We start from the raw sequence: 9,428 nt of genomic DNA, 5'->3' as shown, positions 1-9,428 counted from the left end.
TTGGCCAGGTAGTCACATGCCCCTTGCTGGAGTTGTGAATGAAGTTACCACCGCCTGAAAATGGTAGTCTGAGATTAGGAGAAAGATCTCAGTATTTCTCAGGATGACTAAGGTGTTGTGAGCAGAAGTGGGAAGAGATGACCCCAACAAATACCCACTGGACTTGTGAAGCTAACCCTGCCTGTCAGCTCCTCTGGGCTCTGGGGTTGTAGGAGAAAGTATCAGGAAGAGACGGAGAAAGGAATGGAAGATAAGAGAGAAACAGGCCAGGTGGCCTCACACCTGTAATCCCAGTACTTTTGGAGGCCAGGTGTTTGAGACCAGCCTGAGCAATATAGTGAGACCCCATCTCAAAAAAAAAAAAAAAAAAGCCAGATGTGGTGGTGCTTGTAGTCCCAGCTACTGGAGAGACTGAGGCAGGAAGTTTATTTGTCTTCAGGAGTTAAAGCCTGAAGTGAGCTGTGATTGTGCCACTGTGCCCTAGCCTGGATGACAGAGCAAGACCCTGTCTCTAAAAAATTAAAAGGAGGGAAATACAAAAGAATCCTTTCAGGTAAGTTTGCTCACAAACAGAAACACGGAATTGTGGAAGAATCCAAAAGGATTCTCATCAACTCGAGAGAGAACACTTAGGAAGAAATGCTTTAAAAGTCCAGTTCTTGGTGGCGGGCATCTGTAATCCCAGCTACCGAGGAGGCTGAGGCAGGAGAATCGTTTGAACCCGGGAGACAGAGGTTGCAGTGAGCCGAGATAGCACCACTGCACTCCAGCCTGGGCAACAGAGCAAGACTCTGCCTAAAAAAACAAAACAAAACAAAAAAACCCAGAAAACAGTCCTGTCTTATTCCCACATCCCATACCCTGCAGACCAGTGGTGGACTTCCACTTTTGTCCTGCAGATACTTAGGGCTGTGGGAGGATTCCTTAGGATTCTCTGCAAAGAATGGAGGTTGGGGTTCAGAAGGATGCTCAATGGGTAGAGCTCACACTCTCTCCCGGTTTCCACCAGAGCGTTCTGTCATTCATCACCCATTTATGCATTTTTCCATAAGACCTTGTTGGGTTTTTTTTTTTTTTTTTTTTTTTTTTTTTTGAGGTGGAGTCTCACTCTGTCCCCTAGGCTGGAGTGCAGTGGTGCGATCTCCACTCACTGCAACCTCCACCTCCTGGGTTCAAGCAATTCTCCTGTCTCAGCCTCCCAAGTAGTTGGGATTACAGGCGACTGCCACAATGCCTGGCTAATTTTTGTACTTTTAGGAAAGACGGGATTTCACCATATGGGCCAGGCTGGTCTGGAACTCCTGACCTCAGGTGATCGATGCACCTCGGCCTACCAAAGTGCTGGGATTATAGGCATGAGCCACCGCACCTGACCTGTTGTTGTTTTTACAAAGGCCCCTTTTCTAACCATTGCTCTACACTGAGATAGTCTCAAGAATAAAGTTCTCTGGTTACCTCTACCTGGTGGTTGGTGTGGTGCCTGACACACAGTAGGCACTTAATAATTGTTGAGCTGTCAAATGGAACTGAAATGCTGAATGAAAACCAGGGAAAGGTAATTATGAGTGAAAACTTAAGTCATAGAAAGTAAAAGCCTTCAGGGCACATGGAGAACTGATGATGTCCTTCATGATGGTATGACCATACACAAGGCTTGTGTACAAAGGCAGCCGACCATTTACTGCATCCTTTTTGGCTCTGACAAAGCTGTAACTAAACAGGCTCAATGTTTGTGATGGGCCACTGGTTAATAATAATAACACTCTTTGAACAAGAGCTCGATGCTTGTGCATTATCTCATTTAACTCTCATAATGGCCCCATGTTGTTATTATGCTCCTTTTATAGGCTGGAAGAGATTAAGTAACTTGGCCAAGGTCACATGCCTCTAACAGGGCAAGACCAGGGTATAAATCCACCGTTCTGATTCTAAGGTCCCAGTAGTTAAGCACTCTGCTACTTACTTACCACATGACAGTGCCGTAATGGCGGTCCTGCAAAAGTATTTTATGGTTTAGAGTTCAGGCAACACCAGTGAGAGGAACACTGATAGACTAAAGTATCTATCTTAGGAAACTAGATTAAAGTGATGGAGGGATGGATAGAGAACCTTTGTGGGAAACGAGTCTTTTTATCAGGGAGAATGAAAAGTCCCTCTAAGAATAAGAAGCACCTTCAGGTCCCTTGGGGACCATCAGGGAAGCAAGACCTAGATTTGTTTTGGGTAGTTTCAGGCAAAACCTAGAAACATCATGTTTTCTCTAAGTTGACAGATTCCCATACAGTATGAAGGACAAACTTTCTAACCCAGGGCTTCTCAAACGAGTGTGCTTACATATCACCTAGAGAGCTTGTTAATGCACACACTTCTCACCCCCCACTCCCCAAAGAGATTCTGATTGAGTACATCTGGGATGGAGTGTGACCCATTGCACTTCTGATAAGCTTCCGTGTGCTGCTGCTGCTATGCCTGGGATCACACGTTGAGTAGCAATGCCCTAGACCAGCGGTCAACAAACTTTCTGTAAAGAGCCTGGTGTAGTTTGGATATCTGTCTCCTCATTTTGAAATACGATCCCCAGTGTTGGAGGTGGGGCCTCATGGGAGGTGTTTTGGGCGTAGGGGTCCCTCATGAATGGCTTGGTGTAGTCCCAGCATTGAGTGAGTTCTAACTCTATTAGTACATTAAGATCCGATGGTTAAAAAGAGCATGGCACACCTCCTCTCCCTCTCTTGCTCTCTGTGTCACCATGTGACTTGCCTGTTCCCTCTTTGCCTTCCTCCATGGTAAAAGCTTCCTGAGGCCTCACAAGAAGTAGATGCTGGTGCCAGGCTTCTTGTACAGCCTGCAGAACCATAAGCCAAATACACCTCTTTCCTTTATAAATTGCCCAGCCTCAGGTGTTCCTTTATAGCAATGCAAAACAGACTAATACAAAGCCTGAAAGTAACTATTTTAGGCTCCCTACACAACTCTTGAGTTGTCATACAAAAGCGGCTATACACACAATGTAAATGAATGAGCATGTGTTTCAATAAAATTTTATTTACAAAAAAAGGCAGCTAAGCCCTTCTGCATTAGTTGGCAGCGACATTCATCACTGGCTAGTTTAATGAGGAAATGAGTTTCTTACAGCTTCCCTTTGGGCTACCACAAAGCCTATTACCCCAATGCTACTGATGTTTTAAGAAGACCCAAGTCCCAGGCCGGGTACGGTGGCTCATGCCTGTAATCCCAGCACTTTGGGAGGTTGAGGCGGGTGGATCACCTGAGGTCAGGAGGTCGAGAGCAGCCTGGCCAACACGGTGAAATCCTGTCTGTACTTAAAGTACAAAAATTAGCTGGGCATAGTGGTGGTGGGCGCCTATAACCCCAGCTACTCGAGAGGCTGAGATAAGAGAATCACTTGAACCCGGGAGGCAGAGGTGAGCGAGATTTTGCCATTGCACTTCAGTCAGCACAACAAAAGCGAAACTCCATCTCAAAAAGAAAAAAGAAGACCCAAGTTCATCTTGCTGGCAAGTCATCTGCTGCATCTTAGATCTCAGCTGGAAGACAGCAGAAGGGGGTCTGTTCTGTCTCTGGGCCTGTGTGTGGCTGACACACATGGGCAGCTCTCCTGTGAAGCTGGAAGTTGTCTATACTCAAGTTACTCACAACGGGCAAAGTATGATGGCGGGGCATTCCCATCTGAGTGCATTCCACTCCTCTTACACCATCCACATCAACAGGAATCTGCCTCATGCAGGAGCTGATAGACACAAACAGACATGCAGGGTGCTGGGAAAGGTTCGGGTCCAATCAGCCAAGTCATCGAGTCTGGGACAAGTGGCATGTAATCGAACCCAACTCAAGGCCAAACTCAAGTTCCAGGAACACCAGAAAATCCTTATCTCCAAGAAGCAAGGCTTCACCAAATTCAGTTTAACTGTTAGTTTGAGCCATGGTGGCAGAGTAACACTCGGTTGGTTATGAAGTCAAAAATAATCCCAAACGTGGTCTCTTGGGTAAGAGCTGGGACCTGGTTCATGAGGGAACTGATGTGTATTCTGTCTCTAGGGAACTCCTTGGGCCGGTTTCATCTTCTTAAAACCATAACCACTGGTAACCTCTCTTTCTCTCATACACACACATGCACGCTTGTACCCACACACACACACACACACAGATTCTTATTAAAGGATATTTGTTGCAGACACTCAGAGAATCTCCAAAGAAACCTGGCTTAGAGGCCATGGATTCAGGAACATCGCTGAAGCTCTGTGCTGGTGGAATTCCCACTATTCATACCTTGGGCCAGGAACTGCATTCTGGGAACCAGCACTGGGCATGGGACGCTGTTGCAAGGATCTCTGCCTTTGTCATCTCCGGAAGCTGGACATTCCTACTGCTCCTCTCTCTGGGATAGATTCCATGTGGGAACTAGAGGAAAAGTCTCACACAGATACGACTAAATGTGGACCCTATGCCACGCGCCTCTGCCCCTCTGCAAAAGCTTCTAGGAAAGAAAGTTTTAAGCTTCTGCCACAAAGTGGGTAAATCTTCAAGTGAAAGAAGGGTACACAAAGAAGCAGAGTGATAAAGAGGGATTTTACAGTGCCCACTATTCCTCTGAGGATAGCTTTTTGGGATTAGGTTCAAAGCATCTAGGGCCTTCATCCAGTGTTTTTTCTACTTTTCCCCTCTTTTTAAATTAACTTCAAATTTTTACCATATCCTCTATGTTCTTGAGCCCTCAACATACAATGCACACACACGCGCGCACACACATGCACGCACGCACACGTGCACATACGTGCACGCACATGCCTGCACACGCCCGCACATGCACGCACACACATGCACACGCGTGTGCACACACACACGCCAACTCACTACCAGTCCCTCAGGAAGGGCTTAGCTTAGTTGTAAAAATGAAACCCAAATAATTAGCAAACCAAAATCTGCTTCTCTCTTTCCTAGAGAGAAGGAATCCTTCAGTTCTCAAAAACACATGACAGACAGTTACAAAAAATTGAGAAAGAATTTGAGTTGAACAATTCATATTATAATACAAGGTTAACTTCAGACCATCTAAGAATCAAAATTGCAAGCAAATTGGTTTGAATCGCGGAAAGATAGCTTGTTGCTTTTCAGGCTTGTGGTAACACGGAATTCCTTTCCTGGAGGTCTTTAGGGAATTGGCTGGATCTACCAAGTGGGCTGGCATAATTATGTCATCTTTGGGTGTGGAGATGGAGAACTCGATCAAATAAATGGCCTTCACATGTCCCTGCTAGCCTTGCTTGAACACTGTTAGTGTGCAGTACCCACATCTAGGAGATGGCAGTGCAACGCTAAACGTTCCAGCGAGGACAGACTCACAAGTGCTCACATGTCTGGTGGGAGAGGCAGAGCTAGCCGGAACCAGGAACAAAGGACGGAGTCTTGGTTTGGGTTAAACACTGCTTATTTTATTTTATTTATTTGTTTTGGTACAGAGTCTGGCTCTATTGCCCAGGCTGGAATACAGTGGTGGGATCTCGGCTCACTGCAACCTCCGCCTCCCGGGTTCAAGCGATTCTCTTGCCTCAGCCTCCTGAATACTTGGGACTACAGGCGCTCACCACCACGCCTGGCTAATTTTTGTATTTTTAGTAGAGACGGAGTTTCACCATGTTGGTCAGGCTGATCTCGAACTTCTGACCTTGTGATCCACCCACCTCAGCCTCCCAAGTGCTGGGATTACAGGCGAGAGCCACCGTGCCCTGCCCTGCCCTACTGCTTATTTTATCCCCAGTCCAACCCCAATAAGTTTTGCGATTGCTAGAGACCCCGAAATTGCCAAAGAGAAGTTGAAGAGTACTCTAACATTTTCTTTGACTCTTACTTCAACATTGGCAACTTTTCCGAGACTATAAATTTGATTGGGGCCTAGCCATTTCTCTCTTTGTAGTCTGTGAAAACTAACTGAGTCTGCAGGGGCTGCAATCACCGCCAAAAACCCCAAGTGTGGGCTGTTCCTCCACACTGACAAAAATAACAGTTAATTAGGCTGCAACACCCAAAGGAAAGTGAACTTACGCCACCAATCGCAGGACGGCATGCAAAACGTCGCCATGACAACCGGCATTTACAGCTCTTCAGTTTTAATATATCAAAGGCTAAGGGTAATTTCCCAGCGAGAATACAGGAGGGTGAATTTCTCCCCTCTTTATTCTTTCTGCCGGTCTTTTGCCAGTACTGCGAGTAGGGAAGCTTTATTCCTGTGGCAACAGGTTTAAAAGGAAGAGAAGCCTTGTGAAAACATGAAACACCTGGCGTGGGACTCCTGGAAACGCTGGGTGCCTTGGGAGGCGCAGGGAGAAAGGCACGGTATTCTTCTGAGAGTCTAGGTTGGGTGAACAGAGCTGAGAGGAGGTGAAGTGTGAGCTGTGAACTTTTGCCCTCAATTGCAGGTGAACTTTGTTTGCATAAAAATGTTTTCTTTTCTCCCCTCCCCTCCCCTCCCCTCTCCCCTCCCCTCTCTCCTCTCTCCCCTCCCCTCTCCCCTCCCCTCTCCCCTCCCCTCTCTCCTCTCTCCCCTCCCCTCTCCCCTCCCCTCTCTCCTCTCTCCCCTCCCCTCTCCTCTCTCTTCTCTCCCCTCCCCTCTCCTCTCTCTTCTCTCCCCTCCCCTCTCCTCTCTCTCCTCTCTCTCCCCTGCCCTCCCCTCCCCTCCCCTCCCCTCTCCTCTCTCTTCCCTGCCCTCCCCTCCCCTCTCCTCTCTCTCCCCTGCCCTCCCCTCCCCTCTCCTCTCTCTCCCCTGCCCTCCCCTCCCCTCTCCTCTCTCCCCTGCCCTCCCCTCCCCTCTCCTCTCTCCCCTGCCCTCCCCTCCCCTCTCCTCTCTCCCCTGCCCTCCCCTCCCCTCTCCTCTCTCCCCTGCCCTCCCCTCCCCTCCCCTCTCCTCTCTCCCCTGCCCTCCCCTCTCCTCTCTCCCCTGCCCTCCCCTCTCCTCTCTCCCCTGCCCTCCCCTCCCCTCTCCTCTCTCCCCTGGCCTCCTCTCCCCTCTCCTCTCTCCCCTGCCCTCCCCTCCCCCTCCTCTCTCTCCCCTGCCCTCCCCTCTCCTCTCTTTCCCGTGCCCTCCCCTCCCCTCCCCTCTCCTCCCCTCTCCTCCCCTCTCCTCCCCTCTCTCTCCCCTGCCCTCCCCTCCCCTCTCCTCTCTCCCCTGCCCTCCCCTCCCCTCTCCTCTCTCCCCTGCCCTCCCCTCCCCTCTCCTCTCTCCCCTGCCCTGCCCTCCCCTCCCCTCCCCTCTCCTCTCTCCCCTGCCCTCCCCTCCCCTCCCCTCTCCTCTCTCTCCCCTGCCCTCCCCTCCCCTCCCCTCTCTCTCCCCTGCCCTCCCCTCCCCTTCCCTCTCTCTCCCCTGCCCTCCCCTCCCCTTCCCTCTCTCTCCCCTGCCCTCCCCTCCCCTCCCCTCTCTCTCCCCTGCCCTCCCCTCCCCTCCCCTCTCTCTCCCCTGCCCTCCCCTCCCCTCTCTCTCCCCTGCCCTCCCCTCCCCTCCCCTCCCCTCTCTCTCCCCTGCCCTCCCCTCTCTCTCCCCTCCCCTCTCTCCCCTCCCCTCCCCTACCCTTCCCCCTCTCCCCTCCCCTCCCCTACCCTTCCCCCTCTTCCCCCTCCCCTCCCCTACCCTTCCCCCTCTTCCCCCTCCCCTCCCCTCCCCTCCCCTACCCTTCCCCCTCCCCTCCCCTCCCCTTCCCCCTCCCCTCCCCTCCCCTACCCTTCCCCCTCCCCTCCCCTCCCCTACCCTTCCCCCTCCCCTCCCCTCCCCTACCCTTCCCCCTCCCCTCCCCTCCCCTACCCTTCCCCCTCCCCTCCCCTACCCTTCCCCCTCCCCCTCCCCTCCCCTCCCCTCCCCTCCCCTCCCCCGTCCCCTCCCCTCCCCGTCCCCTCCCCTCCTCGTCCCCTCCCCTCCTCGTCCCCTCCCCTCCTCCTCCCCTCCTCCTCCCCTCCCCTCCCCTCCCCTCCCCTCCCCCCCTCCTCCCCTTTTCTTCTCTTGCTAGCCCTTCCTTTCTTCCTCCCTCCCTCCCTGCCTTCTGGTTTTGTTGAGTGCTTACTCTGCACCAGGGACCCAATAGACATCCTGTCATGTATTCTTCATCACTACATTGTAAGATAAACACTATTCTTATTTTAGAGATGAGGACACTGGGATGACGAGTCCTAATCTCACAGTAAGTTGCAGAGCCTGGATTTAAGCCAAGTCAGACCTCACAACCCAGGACCCTTGTAGTTTGTGTCTCCTCTGTATAAAAACTTACTCTGTATAAATGGAGGTGGATATATTTATTAAAGTCATTGCCATCACCATCATGGGTTGGTCAACTGTTGCTGCATAACAAACACCCACAGAATCTTAGTGGCATGCAGTGAATAAGCATCTACTTTGCTCCAGGATAGGATGACTCTGTGTTTATTCTGGGACTCAGGCTGAAGGGGAAGTGCTTCTCATGGTGATGATGTTAGTCACTAGAGGGTATGCCCAACTACGTAAGTGCATTTCAAATCTATCCCATGTTTTATCTGCTAATATCCCATTGGCCAAAGCAAGTGACAAGGTTGAGCCCAAAGTCAAGAAGTGGGAAAGCATACCCTCCCTTTTGTTGAAGTAATTGCAAATTTTTATAGCAAAAGTGTGAATACAAAGAGAGGTAAGGAATTGGGGCCCCCAAAATCACTCTAGTAACTGTCTATTATCATCATCAACTTCATGATTTCTATGAACCACGCTTCTCTTTACCTTTGTCTGTGTTTAAATAATGAGTGATCTCTTTATAAAGTTCTTCAAAGAGGACAGTCATTCGATTGAAGCAAAATAATAATTATTATTGAGTACATGCTATGTCCCAGGCACTGCACTGGGGCTACATCAGTGAACACAACATCCCATCTCAAAACAGCTTACCGGGAACTCTAAAGCCCTGTGCCAGACATTGAGAAGGCCACGAGAAATTCTAACACACACCAAAACCATTCTAAATATTTCACAAAGGATACCTGTGATCAAAGTCACCTGAGGAACTTGTTAAACACCAAGACTTTCAGACCTTGCCACCAACAATTCTAGGTCATAGGGTTAACTCTCAACCTATCCCATCGAGAGCCTTGCCCCAAACTACAATTGAGTTGTAGGAAAAGAAAGTTTTAGGAAATAAGCTACATTTACACCCTCTTCTTTGGCTACTCCTTGGGCAACAGGCTTTGATTAAAGTTTCCAATAAATCTCTCCCAGTCCCCAGCCCCCACTCCAACAGTGTCCATGAAACCAGGAAGTCGGAGCCACATGTGATGAGGAAAGACACAGGTCTGCTCTTCCTGTCCCTCTATGGAAGCTTGGAGAAATGTGGGGCTCCAGTCTTAATCTGGCTAGGAGTCAGAGACAATTTCTGTTGAATTCTAAATTACCAGACTCTAGT

This window comes from Chlorocebus sabaeus, chromosome 5 (assembly GCF_047675955.1).
Source record: "Chlorocebus sabaeus isolate Y175 chromosome 5, mChlSab1.0.hap1, whole genome shotgun sequence".
In the NCBI taxonomy this organism is placed as follows: domain Eukaryota; kingdom Metazoa; phylum Chordata; class Mammalia; order Primates; family Cercopithecidae; genus Chlorocebus; species Chlorocebus sabaeus.
Note: the sequence above shows the minus strand (reverse complement) of the source record.